The following is a 19,281-nucleotide window of genomic DNA, read 5'->3' on the forward strand; positions in this document are numbered from 1 at the left end:
TGTTCAATCAACAGTGGCTTGCATTCAGGCAATATGAACACCTCCAGTACCAAGATGCAAACACCCTTGGAAGCCACTATGCTCTTGTCTGCTCTCCTGAAGCTCACCTGACCCCTTTGTGTCCCTGTGTGACTGCCTGCTGCCACTGTGCATACTGCTGATAGCTGTTCCCCTTTCTGCCTTCCCAGCACAGTGGAAGGAGGAGTGATGGACTTTACTCTTTGATGGGAGCATTCTGCCACAAGCACAGCTTGAGCCCCCCCCCCTTGCTTACAAGGCAGTATTGAAGGTGTCGAGGTTCCATGTAACCTGGAGACACCAGGCCCCTGGCATTCTGTGGGTCTTACAGTTTTAGTGGAGGCAGGCTTGTAACAGGTAGTTAAAGTGTGGCATGGCTCTACTGGGATGGAATAGAATGGGGTCAATTCATTTGGGGCAAAAGAAGGATGCCTTGTTAGACTTAGTGGGTTTTTCTTTCTTTTAGTGCTGGGGCTTGGATCCAAGGTCTAATATATGTTAAGCACTTATTTTACCCCTGATTTATATCCACAGCCTCTTCCTTAGCGGGTTTAGGGAGGCTGCCCAGATGAGAAGGCGTGAGCCATGTTGGCTTGTCCCTTACACGTGTCTTCAGTTGTCATTCCCTCACCTGTCCCCCTGTCCCACGTGCTCTTAAGGGTGGCTAGCTTTTTAAGTAATCACACAATAGATATATCTACTAATGGTTACACTAAACTGTGTTTATCAATAGGTAGGTATTTATTATTGTGATGGAAACACTTAGCATCTGACCTCTTAATAAGGTATTAAATATATAAAACCTTACTGCTGGGTGAATAGAACATTTTGAAACTATGAGCCAAAACCCAAAGTTTCTTCTTTAAAAAGCCAAAGTAATATCTATTGAGCATCAAAGCTATAGAAGTAGGTGAAAAGACAAAATCCTGGCTCCTCTAGAGCTTGTATTATGGTAAGGGAGTATAGATGCCTAAATACATATATTTATATAACACACATACTATATATGACCTAGCTATATAAGTATGGCACAGAGAAACATACATTTATACAGTACAGCTGTGCATAGAATGTGTAGCATGTTAGAAAGAGATAAATCTACGCTAAAATAAAGCAGTGCAAGGGATTGAGAGCTGGAAGTGGCTGCAGACAGTGACACAAAAAAATGTCTTCAATGCCAGGCAGTGGTGGTGCTCGCCTTTAATCCCAGCAGAGACAAGGGGATTTTTGTGAGTTTAAGGCCAGCCTGGTCTACAGAGCAAATTTCAGAACTGCCAGACTACACAAAGAAATCCTGTCTCAAAACACCGACCCCCAAAGAAAGAAAGAAAGAAGGGGGGGGGGTGAAGAGAGGGAGGGAGAGAAAGAGAGAGACATGCACAGAGACAGAGAGACACACAGAGAGACATACAGACAGAGTAACACACACACACACATACACACATACACACACACACAGAAGGTGAAAGAAAGAGAGAGACAGAGACAGACAGACAGAGTAACACACACACACACACACACACACATACACACACACACAGAGAAGGTGAGAGAAAGAGAGAAACAGAGACAGACAGACAGACAGACAGAGACAGAGAAGGAAGGAGAGAGGGAGGGAGAGAGAGAGAGAGAGACAGATATAGAGAGACACAGAGGGAGGGAGGGGGAGACAGAGACAGAGACAGAGACAGACAGACAGAGTCACAGAAGGAAAGAGAGAGGGAGGGAGGGAGGGAGGGAGGGAGGGAGAGAGAGAGAGAGAGAGAGAGAGAGAGAGATTCATTAAAGGCCTAGAAGATGTCTTGAGTTACAGTAGACTACTTCGTAGAGGAAACAGCCATGCTTACAGGAAGGAGAGGAACCATGAAGCCTGTCTGGTTGCAGGCAGCATGCAATGGGACAGATTGTAGGGGGGCAAGGGGTGTGATATCAGAAGAAAAGGTGTGTGCATGTGTGGTGTGTGTTTGTGCACTAGTGTATGAGATATGTGTGTTTGTGTGTTGGGTGACGAGAGCCTTTCTCAGAAGGCATAGTAAGCACTTGAATTACTGTGACGTGCTGCTGAGGTTGGGCCTTTGTTCCAGCAAAGTGACAGGATCCCCCTTCTATAATTTCCCCCTGATGCTGGGGACAGGAGCCTGCAAACTACACTTCCCAGACTCCTTAGCCTGACGGAGGGGAAGTACTGGCAGGAGGCTGCGCAAGCGAGAAGGAAAGGCCCTCCTCCCCCAACCCCACCCCCACCCGGCGCAGCCGCTCCCTCCTTCAATCCAGGCTCCTGGCAGCTTCGGCTACAGGGTTTCTGTTCTGGCAATTAGGAATCTCTGTAGCCAAATCCTGTAATGCGTTCCGTGTTGGAAATGTGTAGAATGAATTCTCTTCCTGGTTGAGTGATGAGGGGCATAAATGTTTGAGCAGAGGAGGATCGTGGATGCCGGGTCTTTTGTTTTGTTTTGCCGCTTGCCTGCTGTGTTGGGAAGGGATGCAGCTGTGTAAGGAAGGGGAGAAGTGGGAGGCGAGGCAGGCAGTGGTGGTGGCTCATGGTAGCTCATGGTAGCTGGAGCCTGTCTGGTACAAAGTGGTCCACCTATGGATGCATTCTGATGTTAGAACCACGGGGTTTGTCTACTGCTGTTTATATTCAGAACCAAGAAGAGACTTGATACCCTATGAGCATATACAGGGCGAGGTAATCCCCCTCAGGAACAGTCATAGGGGAGGGGAATAAGGGGAAAATGGGATGGAGGGAAGAATGGGAGGATACAAGGGATGGGATAACCATTGAGATGTAACAAGAATAAATTAATAAAAAAAGGAAAAAAAAAAAAAAGAAATCTCCTATTTCTGATTTGTAAACTTGGCGCCCTGCGGGTTGTAGACTGGTTATCTCTGGACTCTTTAGGGTTGGAAATAAGTGTGAAGATTGCAAAACATAATCTCAACAATGCTGTGACACAATGATGCCATGTTCTCTGAAACTGCATGAACTTTTTAAATGAACAAGCGATGTTAAACTTACAATTCTTCACAAAGTATGATGGCCCATGCCTGTAAGTCTAGTGGGGGAAGGTAGAGGCAGGAGGATGCTAAGTTTGAGATCAGCCTGGGTTACACAGTCTGTCTCAAAATCAATCAACATCACCAAATCAAACCAAAAAATTCAGAAGTAACACTTTATCTGTTTTTACATTGGGTTTCCATTATGTTAAAGGCATGTGCAATGGCCCTTAGGAAAGAAACACAAAGAAGAATTAGTATTGCTCACTAATGAAATTACAGCATCGGAAAAAAAAAAAAAAAGAAAGAAAGAAAGAAAGAAAGAAAAAGAAATTGCAGCATTGGGCCTCTAAGTCAAAGTGCTAAGTGGATTTGACTTTACAATCTGGGGACAACACTATGGCTGTCTATTGCTATCCAGGTGGGCATATTTCATTTTCTCTGCCTGGCCAGGTTAGCTGGAACTATCTCAATGGGTATGTACAAATTCCATTTACTTCATTTAACAAACGCTTTAGTGGGCACAGGACCTTATGCTAAGTTCTTTTCACTTCCCAGTTCCTTCAGCCATCTTCATAGTAAAGTGCATTTGTTTATTCAGTTTACCACTGTCCTCTTATCACCCCTCCCCCACCCAATGATGTTTTTTCTTTTTTCTTCTTTTTCCATTTTTTAAACTTTATATATATATATATTTATATTATTACACATATATACAATAAACGATATACAGCAAGAAGGACCATGAAACAACTAGGAATTATATAAGTGTTACATTCACAGAATTTTGCCTATTTTTATTTGGCAACCTTGGGAAAAAACATCTTTGCTATCTTGGTGAGTCCACAACTCTGAATGTAAACCAATATCTATCATATCTCATTTTTATCAAACTAAAAACTTCTATGCAGCCCTAAAAACATCTTAACCCCTACACAACTAAGCTTAATTGTAAAACTAAACTATCTGGTCTTGAATCCCATCAGAGACTTAAGAAGGAATAAAATTAATTAGCAGCTTCCAAAATGAGAAGATAGCAGAGAGAGCTCACTGCCGGGACAGTCACCCAAAACTCTCTAATATATTGGAGCATCATCTTCAGCCTTCTGGTTCATTATATCTGGCAGACACGTTTGTGAAGCAGGAACTACGGAGGACTTGCTTACTCTGTCTTGGCAGAGTTTGGTCGCCGGCTCCGTGCCCACTTTTAGGCAGAATTTTGAGTGAGAATGTTCTCCATAGGCTGCGGCATTAGGATGCCTGGTCTCTGGTTGGTAGCACCGTGTGTGGAGTCTTAGAAGGTTTAGCCTTGCTGGAGGATGCACATCACTGGGGATGGACTTTGCGGTTGTTCTACCTTTCCATCTTAGCTCGTTCCCCTCCTCATGCTGTGGGGGAGGGAGCTCATCCCTTTGGCCCTGTCCCTCATAGCACACCTAGACTTCACACAGAGGATCTTTAGCATCCAGGGTCCTCCTTTCCCAATTCCGCCCTGTTCGGATTTGTGGGCTAGAATGGCAGTATATGCCCCTCCTTGTCTCTCTAGGCAAGTCTGCAGAGTCAAGAAAGCAGTACCCATTGGTATTAAACCTTTGTTTCTAGAGAAAAAAAAAAAAACCATTTTAGACAAGCTGTTATTTATGCCAGGTTGGCCTCAAATCCACTATGTGGCCAAGGATGACCTTAAACTTGTGATCATCTTGTCTCTACCTGTGATCATAGGTGCATGTCGCCATGTCCAATTTTATGGAATACTGGGGGTCGATCCCAGGACCTTGCAGCTGCTGGGCAAGTATGTGATCAATTGAGCCTAGCTTCAGCCTCACCTCTTGTAGGAAATTAAATTTTTGCTTCCAGAAAATATCTCCACTGAATGATGAACTACAATTTTTTAAAATTGTTTTTAGAAATGACATTCAGCATTAACTTTGTGACCCCAAACTTACCTTCCTAACTTAAACTGGCTCCAAACATCAATTAAGTTTGAGTGCTATGGAAGATGATGCTTTATTCTTATTCTAAATATTCCTCAAATATGAATTACTTCAGCAATATGTTCACTGGCCACAGTTCTGAAAAAAAAAATTACTGTGGTTCATTGGTGCGTCTTTGCAGTGAAGTCTATGCAGGAAGTGAATTAGAAACGTTCAGTTCTTTTTGTCACTTGCCCTCATTAGTGGCAGCTCCTCATCATCTAACTAAATATAATCATGCAGCTATTCAAGAGAGAAATAGAGCTATGTACATGTCAAAATTGCAGCATATAGGGGGCTGGAGAGGTGGCGCAGAGGTTAAGAGCACTGTCTGTTCTTCCCAAGGCTCTGAGTTCAATTCCTAGCAACCACATGGTGGCTCACAAACATCTACAATGATATCTGGTGCCCTCTTCTGGCATGCAGGCGCACATGAGGGCAGAACACTGTACAAATAGTAAATAAATACATTGTTTAAAAAAAATTTTTTTTTTGCAGTATATAATCCCTGCCTGTGTCAGGGAACATGTAAAACCCCAGGGAAAGAAGATCTGGGAGCCATTCAGCAGAGCTTCCTCATTATGCTGAGAAAAGGAAGGAGGGAGGGGCAACTAACGTTAGTTACTTGTTTCCCACACTTCCTGTCAGTTCCTTTAGCATCACTGATACCCAGCTCCTAAGCACTTCTGCCACATCAGTGGTTACTGCTCAGAAGATTAGGACCACTAATTTATACGGAAGTATATATGGCTTAGAGAAAAGCAACCACAACTGCTTTTACAAACAAACTTCAAGTGAGTTTTTTTGAGGATGCCTAAGCGATGGGAAAGGCTTAAGCAGGCACAAAGTTGAAGGAGAGATTTCCCTTCAAGGACGATTGCACTTTTTCAGGAGACCAGAGATTTAAATACATAGTCTCAAAACAGAGTGGCAGGTGTCAGAAAAGGAAGAGAAGGAAGTAGTTAAGTTACTCAGCTAGATTTCCTTTCTGGAAGGCACCGCGCCTCAGTTATCACTGTGTGAACAGCAACTTTTCATAGTGCCTCGTACACAGGCGGCCAGTGAGGAATTGGCGGTTTATTGTCTGTCGAGACACATCTAGCCTCGCCCCTGGGCCTCTAGTGTGTCATTTGTTACCTTATGTTCAATGCTATATGAAAGCTTCACAGTGATTAGCTTTTAAAGTGACTCTGAGGCAGGTATGGAGACACACGCCCTAATCCAGGAACTCAGGCAGGGGGTTCTTCAGTTCAAGCCCAGCCTGGGGTTCATAGCGAAGGCATATTTTTTAAAAAATATCTTCCAGAAGGCCCACTTGCTGGATTTGTGCCTTTCTGTAGTCACCTAACTGAAAACTTGAGGACTCTTCACAAGTGTTCCTGGCCCCAGAGGCTTTCTTCTAACAAAAGGACAGGGTCCAAATGTGATGTCACCTCTGAGACTTAGTTATAGAGAATAGCAATGCTTTCCCTGGCTCACACAGGCCGTATGTGGCATTTGGGATACGTCTGTGTGGCAAGGAGTACAGTGTGGCCTCTAGTTACTAAGGCCTCAGCAACCTGTGGCCTTAGTGACTGCAGGAGGGACCTTGAAAGTGTCCCCTTTCCCAGGGTATCCTAAAATGCTGCAGCTCTGACTGGTACCTGTATGACAGACTATGACAGTCATAGTCTGGAGCCCAAATGCTCAACAGATCCAGGCTCTTGGCTCTAGTTAATAAGTGTTTCGAGAGGGCAAGTAGAGGGCTGGGGATTTCGCTTGGGTTCCTAGAGTGCTAGCAGTGTGCAGGAAGCCCTGGGTGCCGTTCAAAAGCGCTGCACCAAACAGACAGACAACCTCTAATTCCAGCACTAGGGAGGGAGGTGGAGGCAGGAGGATCAGAAGTTTAAGGCCATCCTTGGGCAAATAGTGAATTAGAGGCCATCACTAGACACACAAGCAAACATATAAGGCTTGGCTGAGTCGTTCCGGAGTAATGGGTAACCAATACAGGCCACCATCACCTTCTCTCCAGCTTCTGGTGAGAGTCATAATATTTCCTCAGGGTTTTTTTTTGTTTTTTGTTTTTTGTTTGTTTGTTTGTTTTTGTTGTTGTTTGTTTGTTTGTTTGTTTTTTTTGCAGGCTATGGAACACTCATGACCATTTCTGAGCTCTGTTTATTAAGCTCATGAACCTGATACTGAAATCCCCAAACCAAGTTTTCTTGGCACACTTAAACACTGACTAAAGTTTTATAAGTAAACTTTAAAATTTTAAAGTGGCTACAATTTTATACATAGAATGGCTAGTCTTTTTACACACTCTAACAACCCAGTTCATGAACACATAAAGATGGCAGGACCTGGGGCTGGAGCCTTACCCTGGACTCCTGTGCAGCTTTGACACCGCAAACTGGGTTAGGTTTTTTAAAATTTTGTTTTGTTTTTGTTTTTGTTTTTAGTTTCTATGCTTGTTTTTCTATACTGGTTTGGACAAACCCTTGGAGGCTTCAGTCTTGTTATTATTTCTTTTGCTTTCTCAAAATTCTTATCAGACTCAAAAAAAAAAAAAAAGATTATTCTACCAGGACCCTGAGATTGGGTCATGGTACATGAACACATTACTACCTTAGGCAGGCTTATTAGTGTCTCCTGAGTTGATTTTAATCCAAAGCAATTTTCTATCATGGCTTTTGTATAGTTTATTGACATCTGTCATGTCACAGAGACTATTTTAGGCCATAACTTAACCCTACAGCTTAATTTCGCAGCCTCCTGTCTATTCTTGAATTTAAAAAAAAATATTATCTCTTGATGATTGTTATAGAACAGATTTGCTTTCTCAGAATCAAATATTGATTCATTTTTCTTAGCATTAAAGATTGAGGTATTTCTTATTATCACGGAGACTTAATCTCTTGAGTTGTGGGTCTGGATCCACGGTTGGGAGCTTTGCAGCTGATAGTTCATTATTTTGGAAACCACTGTAGAAAACTTTTCCTCTTTGATTCACATGTAGGTTCATCCAGACCAAATAGCTCTGCCTCGTTTTGACTTACAGTTTCCATGATCATTCCCCTTCAGCAGGGTCATATGACTATGTTTCATACACACTAAATTAGCAGAAGAAACACCAATCCCTTCTTACTATTAAAATTAGTAAGGGCTGTGTCTACCATTTCCTACGACATGACTCTGGGGCAGGCATCTTATTAGCTCTTCTGTCTTGAGTGATTCCAAATCCCTACTCTACCACAAGAGCTACCTTGGTCCCGGAAGGTATGATGATGGCAACACCAGTAATCTTGATGCTCAAACCATAGCATCACATTAGGAACCTCCTCCTTCTGCTCTTCTTTGAAAAAAAAAAGTCACCAAGACCAAGCCATTACACCTTAAAACAGGATGACAAAGGTATAGGAAAACAAAACGGAGATCTCACTGTGAGAGTGCACCCTACAGAAAGGGAAGCCAGTGTGCCTAGAATGAACAAGCCTCTGAGGAGGGGCTTAATAGGTTGGGTAACATGGATTTTGTGTAGCTGGAAATACATTTAATTTGTTTCTTTTGTGTTATCTGTACCCTTTTTCTACAATAAATTTGTAATTTTTTTAATTAAATAGAGTCACACAAGGCCATTTTCATGTACATATATAAAATACTTTGAACATAATTCTCTTTTTTTCCCCCCTACCCACCTCCCATCAGACGCTTTTGTTGCCTAGACAGTTTTGCTTCTACTCCCACATCTTCAAATACTGTCACTGCATGGTCAGAGGAGACATCCTTTGTACACCGATGGTGACATCCTTGAAAGCCTTGTTTTACCTTTTGGTAACAAAAGGATGGTAGGGAAATGTCCTCATTTTTTCCCCTCTGTTCTCAATCATGGACTTCAGCATCCTCTGAGGAATTGTGTCTCTCTTCAGAGGAAAATCATGTGAAAGGCCTTGTGCTGGGCTCTGAGAGTGTGCTAGAACACGGGAGCAGGAGCTATTGATGTTGCTGCTGGGTCACTCAGAGCTGAGAAAAGACATTAAAGGTTATTACTTCCCACTGATATTTCCAGTTTAACCGACCATGTTGCCATTCTTTACTCTTCCTGTGTTATGTAAGTTTTATCAACTTCCAAACCTTTTCCTTAAATTGAAACCTTTATTCTCTCTCTCTCTCTCTCTCTCTCTCTCTCTCTCTCTCTCTCTCTCTCTCTCTCTCTCCCCCCCCCTCTCTCGTGAAACTACTGAATGGAGCAAAGACATACTTTCTACTACATTATCCTCTTCGGTGTAATGATCCCCAATCTTTTGTCGTGTAGATAATTCATGTTTTTGCCATTATTTTCAAACTAAGAGTTCTGTACTGGTGGCATTGTTGTTTCATTACTGTTCTGATTTCATTAACATTAGGTATTCTAGGCTAGGCTGGAACTCATGAGCACCCTGCCTTGGTGAGTGTTGGGAGTACAGGTATTTACTTTCACATCTGGCTAAGATTTTAGATGTATTACTTATCACTTACTTGGCTATTGAGGATTTTCATTTTAAGTGAGGTTTAAAAAAATATACATCTGAATAACAGAATTTCTCCTCATCTTTCTGAGTGTAGAACTAGATACTAACAGTGCCTGACTGTGACTGTTAAATAAATATATGCCAGGCACTCGAATCAACTACACAAAGAGTGACTGGCACATGGGTTCAGTACACAATAAATGCTAGCCATCATTGTTAGGGAATTGTAATGTGCTTTGCTGACTAGCAACTCTGTTGCCAGAGCGTTGGTTTACACTTTGTCTCATCTGTATTGCACGATGATTTAACAATGTTCTTTGCATGTTCTAAACACAATTATTAGACATAGTTGCATTTCCCAGAAATTCAAACAGTTTCAATTCTATGCATAGTTTGAGGGTAGGAAAAGCAATCTAGACTGTTAATATTTTTCTAGTTGGGGATATTTTTTAAGTTTTTATTTTTAAGTGTTCGTGTTTGAGCACATAAGTATATGTGAGTGCAGGTGCCCATGGGGGCCAGAAGATGGCATTAGATCACCTGGAGCTGGGATTCCAGGCACATGAACCTCCTGGCTGAGTGCTGGGAGCAGGAGCGATGCCTGAGATTACCACTGAGCCATATCTCCAGCGCTGGGAATTTTGTTTTGTTTTGTTTTGTTTTGAATCTACAAGTCACAGCCTCAAGTGCACAGTGGCTTAATTAAAAAGCGTGTTTGTTAGTATACTGTTATGGAAATGACTGATAGTTGGTCCAGGGCTTACTAAAACAGTGCTCCCTAAAATCATAGCATCCTCTAAATTGTTAACACCACACTTAAAGTGATGGTTTGGATTTTAGGTGTTTCCCAAAAGCCATGTGTTAAGTATAGGCTTAGCTGCCAGCCAGTGGCACCATTGGCAGATGGTGGGACTTTCAGGAGAGAGAGTCTTGTAGAATAAAATTAGAGCCTCCCTAATAGGAGCTTAGTTAGAGTTCCATTCTCCCTCTCTTTGCACCCTGGATCCCTCGAGGCAAGCAGCTTCCTCACAGTGATGTACCTTGCCAGAGGCCCAAAGGCCATGGAGCCAATTAAGCATGCTTGAAAGCCTCTGAAAACAGAGGCCAAAAATAAAAATGTCCTCTTTCTGGGTTGTTGATGATCTTGACAGTGTATTTATCCCCGTGCTTGTAAAACAAACTCAAAAGGTATTAAATGGAGGCTGCCTACTGATGGGCTGTTCACTAGCCTTGGTTGGGGTCACATCCTTGTTTGTATCCAGGGCAGGCAGGGCTAATCCAGAAGCTCTACAAACCTTTCTTGATGTCTCATTGGTCCATACTGGCCCACCTTCTGTGTTTCTCTTCTGGCAGTGGAGGTGATCCTTAAGCCCATCAGGACCAGCCCTGAAGCCTGGGCACCCTCCTTTCTCTTTCTGTTTTGGGAAATGGTACTTACTGGCATTGAGGCAAGAGTCTGAAGAAGAACAGGATTCTATTTGCAAGTGGAAAGGCGCGACAAATCCTGATAGATGACAGACAATTTACAGTCTACTCTTCGAATGAGGAGCTATACTTGCCTTTTCTTTATTCTGTAATATATTCTTTGTCAGGTGCACAGGAAACACTTAACCAATACCAGTAAAGAATGTGCTGTAAGGATGGGCCAAGAGTTATTTATTCACTTATACCAGTCTCCAAATCCCAGAAGTGCTTGATCCAGGAGCTAGAATTATGGCTTTTTTTTCTTCTTTGATTTCCCTCTCTTGGCAATTCCACCCACTGAGTTATAGATTGGCCCTTTTCCCTGGAGACCCCTCCTTGATTAATCACTAGCTGTGACACTTGTCATTCATCTGAAGATCTTGGGGCACTTTAAGTTTGTTTGGCATCATATGTTATGCTAGATGAATCAACCTTGAGATTTATGCCTAGAAACCTTGCCATTTAGTCATCCTCTCTATTATAGCTCTGAGGTTAGGGAAGCAGCTGCTGATGGGTTAATTCGTATCTTGGGGGTTCAGAGAATGTGACAGTTGTTTACTTGGTCTTCTCATGAGATTCTGACATGATCACTAGAATGTTATTTTGTGCAGCTCAATGGGATGAATCAGAATTAAAGACAGCAGGTCTGTCACCTCTGGTCAGATGAACGGGAGACACAGGCGTGTATGGGGCAGAGAAATCTGCTGCATCTTTGGGACTCATCCTTTAACTCCCACACTCTGCGTGTTTGGTATTACCTCTTCATCCTATTCCATGAATGGTCACATTGATGATGCAGCAGTACCCTGCTCACACCTCCCTTTTTGGCCTGCACACTCACCTCCTCACAACTTTCTTGGGCTTGTGTTCTGCTGCAGGGGACTTGTTTGTTTAGTTGTCTTGTCAGTAGAGTTTCCTGCAGAATTGGTGTGATCTCAAATGGAACCAAATCTGGGACCAGATTGACCCTCTGCCCCATCCTGCGTTCCATACTTCCTCCAGGTTTATCTTCCCAAAGCACCTCTTAATACCCCTGTATGCAAATCCTCATCTGGAAATCTGTTGCCATGGAAACCAAGCTAAAGATAAACACGTATCTCTTCAGACTGTTGCCGAATGGACTGTATATGTGAGACCTTTGGGCAGTACCTAGGCTTGGGAACAGACACATTACACCATTCTCGGGGAATAGGTACTTTATTGGCTAAGACCAATATTATCATTTCAGTCAGTCTCACCAACCAGTCCTCTGAGGGAAAAAGCCATGGTTAGCTAAAGCTGCTGTTGTAAAATAGCTCAACTCACCCTTCCTTTGCTCTGGGGTTCCTCATGGTTCTATTCTCCCTCTTCTACCAACCATACCACCCTTCATGCCTTTTTTGTTTATCATGTCCTACCACCCTTGAAAAATAAGTGGGGACCTAGGAGTACAGATCAACAGTAGAGTGCCTGTCTTGTATGCATGTTGTTTTAAGTTTTGATATCCAATACTTAAAAATATGCACACACAGGAGAAGAAAGGACTTATTTTAAAAACCATTATTATTATTATTATTATTATTAGTATTATTATTATTATTACTACTACTACTACTACTACTACTACTACTACTACTACTACTACTACTACTACTACTGTTATTATTAATTTGTGTGTATATGCATGTGCATGATGTGTATGTGGGCATGAATATGTCATATGCAAATGTGGAGGTCACATGACAACTTTGTAAAGTCACTTCCACATTGAAGTGGGCTCTGGGGATAGACTTCATGTCACACATTTATGTGGTAAGTGTTTTTAACTGCTGAGCCATTTTGCCAGCACCCAAAAAAGACCTTTTGAGTTTACTCACATTTAGGGTCTGTGCTATTGGGAGGGGGCGACTCATACTAAGCCATGGGCTTAGCATGTTTGAGGCTCCTGGATCAATCTCCAGAATCAAGAATGATCACACAAAGCTTAATACATCGTTCCTGTGTCTCATGACACTTGGTTGCCTTTGTTGTTGTTGTTGCTTGTTTTTGTTTTTGTTTTGTTTCCTTTTGTTTTAAATTCCTGTCCAAACTGTGGGCTTCCTGTAGGCTGGGCAAGCATGGTTTCATTTGAAGTTCTCTCTTTGTCTCTACATCTTTCTCTCCCTCTCTCTCCTTCACCCCCTCCTCGTGCAAACATGCATGCATGTGTGTGTGTGAGCACGGATATATATACCATAGAGGTCGGATGGAGGTTAAGGGACAACCTCAGGTGTAAGCTCTCACCTTCTACCCCCAGGGTCTCTGTTGTTTGGCACTGTGCTTTGCACACTGGGACAGCTGGCCCTCAAGCTTCTGGGGGCTCTCCTGTCTTTGCTCCCCATCTTGCCAAGGAATGCTGGGATGACAGAGGAGTGATACTGTCCCTGCCTTTGCACGTGTTCTGGGCATGCAGACTGAGGTCCGCCTGCTTACCCAGCTAGGACTTTACCCACTGATTCCTCTCCCAGCCTCTGCCTTTTTGCCTTTGGACTTCAGTCATTATTATTTTCTGTTGTCTGACTGCAGATGCCCTTCAGTAATTTCTCACTTTCCATCTGGTATGAGGTCAGTCTTTTAAAAATCCGTCTTCTTGGACAAGAAGTTGTTTTTTGTTTTTGTTTTTGTTTTTAAATAGAGGCTTTTAAAAATGCATGCCACTAATGGTGTGAAATGGTTGGCCTTTTGAGGATGCAATTTTACCAAACAAAATGAACACATTTATTTTTGGATTTGTCACCAATCAAGGTGAAAGCAAGGTAAATGTGAATGGCAGCATGGCTTTCCAAGGTCTCAGGAGATGGGCTGATCTGGGGACGGAAAATGGACTGGACAGTATAGCGTCTGCTTTCTTCTAGTACATAAACTTGTGGCAAATTATCCTCCCCTTTCATGTTTTACTAGGTAGAAGTTGTAGCTCTCAAATGAAGTACTAAAGGAAAGATTTAATGGAAGGATCTTGTTGAAGCTCAGAAAGTCCAAGGTGAAACTATAAAAAAAAACAAAAACAAAAAAACAAAAAAAAAAAAAACAACAAAAAACCCACATAAACCAAACCAAACCACCAAACAAACAAACAAACAAATATACCAGGGACCAGAGATAGAATCCAATGCCACCAGGATCTCTTCTGTCTTTCATCACTGCTTGTCCATGCCTGGCATTAGAGGTTAACATGTGTTCTTTTAAGAATGGGTTGACATGGTGGGCAGTGGTGGTGCAGGCCTTTAATCCCAGCATATGGAAGGCAGAGGCAGGTGGATCTCCGTGAGTTTGAGGCCAGCATGGACTACAGAGCGAGTTCCAGGACAGCTAGAGCTGTTATACAGAGAAACCCTGTCTTGAAAAACCAAAAAAAAAAAAAAGGAAGAAGAAGAAGGAGGAGGAGAGGAGGAGGAGGAGGAGAAGGAGGAGGAGGAGGAGGAGGAGGAGGGGGAGGAGGAGGAGGAGGAGGAGGAGGAGAAGAAGAAGAAGAAGAAGAAGAAGAAGAAGAAGAAGAAGAAGAAGAAGAAGAAGGAGTTGACATAGGAATTCCATAGCCAGATATGGTGGCACACGCCTTTAATCCCAGCACTTGGGAGGCAGAGGAAGGCGGATCATTGTGAGTTCAAGGCCACCCTGGTCTATAAAGCAAGTCCAGGACAGCCAATGGTACACAGAGAAATCCTGTCTCGAAAAATCAAAAACAAACAAACAACCGACATAGCAATTCCAGTACCTCTGAATTTGATCTCATCTGGAAGGAAAGTCTCAGCAGATGGGTAAGTTCAGGTTACCAGGTTTACCAGGATTCATAACAAAGTAGAGAGGGGTCAAGTTAAACAAAAGAAATGTGTTTCTCCCTGCTCCGGAGGCTGTGAGTCTGAGATGGAGCTGTCAGTGGATTGATTTCTCTGTGGTTTCTAGATGACCTACCTTCTCCCTCTGTCCTCACAAAGGCCTTCCCTCAGCATGTTTCTTCCTCTTGTAATGCCATAGTCATATTGTATTAGGGCTCAATGCTATAACATTATTTTAGTTTAAACATATTTTAAAATATTTTATTTGTTTTATGCAAATAAGTGCTCTATCTGCAGATATGCCTGCGTGCCGGAAGAGGGCTTCAGATCCTGGATGATTGTGAGCTACTATGTGGTTGCTGGGAATTGAACTCCAGACCTCTTGAGGAGCAGGCCATGTTTTGTTTTTTTTTAATTTATTTTAATTTTTTAATTCATTCATATTACATCTAGATTGTTAACCCATCCCTTGTATCCTCCCATTTCTCCCTCTCTCCCGTTTTCACCCTATTCCCCTCCCCTATGACTGTGGCTGAGGGGGACCTCAGTCTGTATATGCTCATAGGGTATCAAGTCTCTTCTTGGTAGCCTGCTATCCTTCCCCCTGAGTGCCCCCAGGCTTCCCCATCCAGGGGAGATCAGACTGTGCTCTTGACCACTGAACCATCTCTCCAGCCTCCTTAAACATCTCTCAAAAGCCTCATATCAAAGCATAGTTACATCTCTAGGAATGTAACTCAGTGGTAGTGTGTGTACATAGTCTGTGTGAGATTGTGGATTCAAGCCCCAGTACTCTAAATAAATGAAAAGGTGGATAAATGAAGCCATAGAAGGGTTAGGACTTCAAGCCTTTTAGGATTGTGTCATAATACAGTGCAGTCTGTAACAGTTGAAATCACTAAAGTCATTAGCTAATCCTCCCCCACTTTGTGGTCCTAAGGATTGAACCAAGAGCCTTCTGCTTGTTGTATAAGAAGACCTAGGTTAGTCTTAATTTAATTGAATTGACATCCTTATGAAGATTCAGACATAAAAGCAGATGACCAGAGAGAAGACATGTGAAGCCATGGAAGAACACCATCCGTTGGAAGTGACTGTGTGATGCTTCTGGGAGCCTGGGGAACACTTCGATTTCTAACTCCTGGATGCCAGAAGTACAAGATAACACATTTCTCCTGGTCATGCCAGTTAGTTTGTGATACTTAGTTATAGCAGCCCCAGAACATTGATACAGCGTGATTCCTACTATATACATGGGTGATCTTTTTCCAGGTGATGGCTAGGAAGACCTTCACCTCCTCCCTCCCTCCCTCCCTCTCTCTCTCTCTCTCTCTCTCTCTCTCTCTCTCTCTCTCTCTCTCTCTCTCCTCTCTCTCCTGAGACAGGGTTTCTCTGTGTAGCCTTGGCTGTCCTGGACTTTATAGACCAGGCGGCCTCAAACTCACATTGATCCATTTGCCTCTGTCTCTCAAGTGCTGTGCCGCCACCACCCAGCATCTGCCTCCTCTTTTTTATTCTACCATTCACTTTTCGCCCATTGATCAATCTCTACACTCACAATAGAGCTAGAATCCCAACATTGCTCACCTCTATACTCTATCACGGTGGTCCCAGGTACCATTGTCTCTTTTCTGAGATGCAGCAATGGTCTTCTCGAGTGATCTCTTTTACCTCTCCACACAGAAAGCAGTCAGCATGACTTTGCTAGAATAGGATGTACATTGTTGAGGGTTAGAGAAATATACTCCAAAATGTGATGCTGTGGCATGCTATGAATTTATCTATCATCTATCTATCTATCTATCTATCTATCGAGACAAGTCTTATGGTATAATTCAAGTTACTTTGCCATCTTCCCATCTCAACTTTTCCCCCCACTTTGGTTTTTCCGGACAGGGTCTCTGTGTAGCTCTGGCTGTCCTGGACTCACTGTGAAGACCAAGCTGTCCTCAAACTCACAGAGATTCACCTACATCTGCCTCACAAGTGCTGGGACTAAAGGCATGTGCCACCACCCCCTGGCTGCATCTCAGCTTTTATATTTGCTAGTGTTAGAGGTGTGCACCACAACACCCAACTTCTGAGTATTTTTGTATTAAAAAAATGAGATGGGCAGAAGGTGTATCTCAGAAGTAGTAGCCTTACACACTTAAGGCCCGGTGTCTAATCCCTAGCATTGGGAAAAAAAGAAGTTAGAAGATCTTAGAAACTTTCTAGGACTAGGTAATCTTTTCAAGAATTAGAGACTTCCTAACTTTCTCTTGTTTCTCTCCCCCATGATGGACACTCTGGAATTCACTTATCTGTCTGGTTTAAACCCAAATGTAATTATCTTAAACATTCTTCCTAGGATCTAACTTAAAAACTGGGAAATATTAACCAGAGAGAAGAGAGAGAAAGTGAGGTTGGTATCACACAAACAAGCTCTTTGGTAGCCCGCTGTGATGGCACACACCTTTAATCCAAGTACTCCGGAGGCAGAGGCAGGCAGATAGCTGTGAGTTCAAAGCCAGCCTGGTGTACAAAAGTGATTCCAGGTCAGCCAAGGCTACAAAGAGAAACCCTGTCTTGAAAAACAAAACAACAACAACAAAACAAACAAACAAACAAAAAGACTCTTTGATGTTACAAAGACCACACAAGGTTGACCAGTGTGGTGGTTTAAATGAAAGTAGCCTTATAGGCTCACATGTTTGACTAAGTTTTTAAATAAGTTAAGACATAAATTGGTTTCATAGTCCTTTATTTTTCCTTGGAACACAAACTCAGAAATGAAGATTTCTAGTGTACAGACCGGCAGTAACTCTAAGTCACATGACCAGAGGCCTTATGCTGTTTAGCTTGGCATGCTTTTCTACCTTTAGACTGTTTTGATGACCTTGAAATGGGCAGGTGGCATTTGATTTTAGACCAGCCATTCAGCCAACCAATCTCACAAAGTGCCAACAAAAGCAGGGCCCTTTAACCTCTTAGGACACACTCTTGGCTTTTTGTGGTCACTTAATCAGAGGTTGGTTAACAACTGCCTAAGGACTCATTCTGGAAGAAACTGACAGCTCAGAGTAGAGTGGGGACCCAAGGCCCCCAGAGTAGCCATGAGTATTATAAGGGCTAAGAGAACTTTTCCCTCTATCCTTTGAAGATTTCTCAAAGTGAACTCATACGAAAAGGATTAAAAAGGAAAAAAAAAAAAAAAAGAAGAAAAAGACACACAAACATACTAGCATAAAAAGGAGAGAATCACAGGAAGGGAACTCAACCCACGCCAGCATGATCCAGAAGCTCATATGCTCCTGTCTGTGGGTCAGGGAAGGCAGCAATGGATGAGGCACACAGGGATTTCATGTTCAGTAGTGGTGGGCAAGAAGAACTGAATGAGCCTAGGGGAACACACACGGCCAGCGTCAAAGTCCACTGAGTCTACAGAGCAGAGAGTGGGTTAAAAGTGATCCTTTTGGGATACTAAGTGAGACCGGAACAGAAGACATTGGGATGTAAGGGAAAGGTCTGTCTGGTTGTGTTGAGAGCTCAGTATTTTGTTCATGGAAAGCTCAGAGTAGAGGACAGAGGTAACCACTTCTTCACTGGGTCCAAATATTTGCTGATAAGGGAGCTAAACAGGAAGCCGTTCCCAGCCCCGTAGGGAAGAGGCAAGGTCAGGCTCTGGGCCTCCTAGTGAGGTCTTTAACTTTCCCTCAGTTAAATTGCTCATCATGGCCAAGCCGACCAGCTTTGGGGGATACAGTTCTCAACAATACAATACATTCCAGCAAGCAAATACTTTCTGCTTTGTGAGTCTGTGTCAGCTTCCAGGGAAATATATTTTTGTTTGTTTGGTTTTTTTGGACACAATATTATATAGTCTAGGCTGGTCTTGAGCACTGCTCTTGAGCTTTGACTTCCAAAGTTCTGGAATTATAGGCATGCTAGGAGAGGTTTTTACTCCTCTGTAAGGAAGTGCTGGTGATGTCGTGGAGTTCCGTCATCACTAGTAGGAGATACGGGACCTGACCCACTCCCCACTCAGCAATTTAAAGAAATGATGCTTATAGGTTTAGTAAAGTGGGGCTTCTGTAACTAGTTCCTCTAAATTGAAGCATTCCTTTTTAGAGGGAGGGTCATGGGACTCAGGAAACAGTGTGTAGAACATTGATGAATGTCACAGTATCTGTCTCTAGGTTGTATAGATGGCAAGCAATTCTTTTTGGGGAAAAAAGACTCTTTGGTGGAACTGCCTGCTACTTGAGTAAAGAGTTTCAGGGACGGTGCTTCTGTGAGTTGTCACCACTTATAGATGGGCTTTTTGGTGACACAGCTACCTTTGAGTCATTATTCATGCTCCAACGAATGATGGCAATAAACCAATCAGTTCACCAGGGTGGTTTGGTGGAACTGTTTATTGACTCTGGCATTAGGTCTTTGGTTGGTGCCCTACATTAAGCAAACAGTTGTTTGCTCATGTGCCCCATGAATGAAAAGTTATGTAACACAGGGATTACAAATTAACCATTGTTGCTGTGTGTGTGTGTGTGTGTGTGTGTGTGC

The sequence above is a fragment of the Acomys minous genome (genome assembly GCF_964271855.1).
Source record: "Acomys minous genome assembly, chromosome: 4".
In the NCBI taxonomy this organism is placed as follows: Eukaryota; Metazoa; Chordata; class Mammalia; order Rodentia; family Muridae; genus Acomys; species Acomys minous.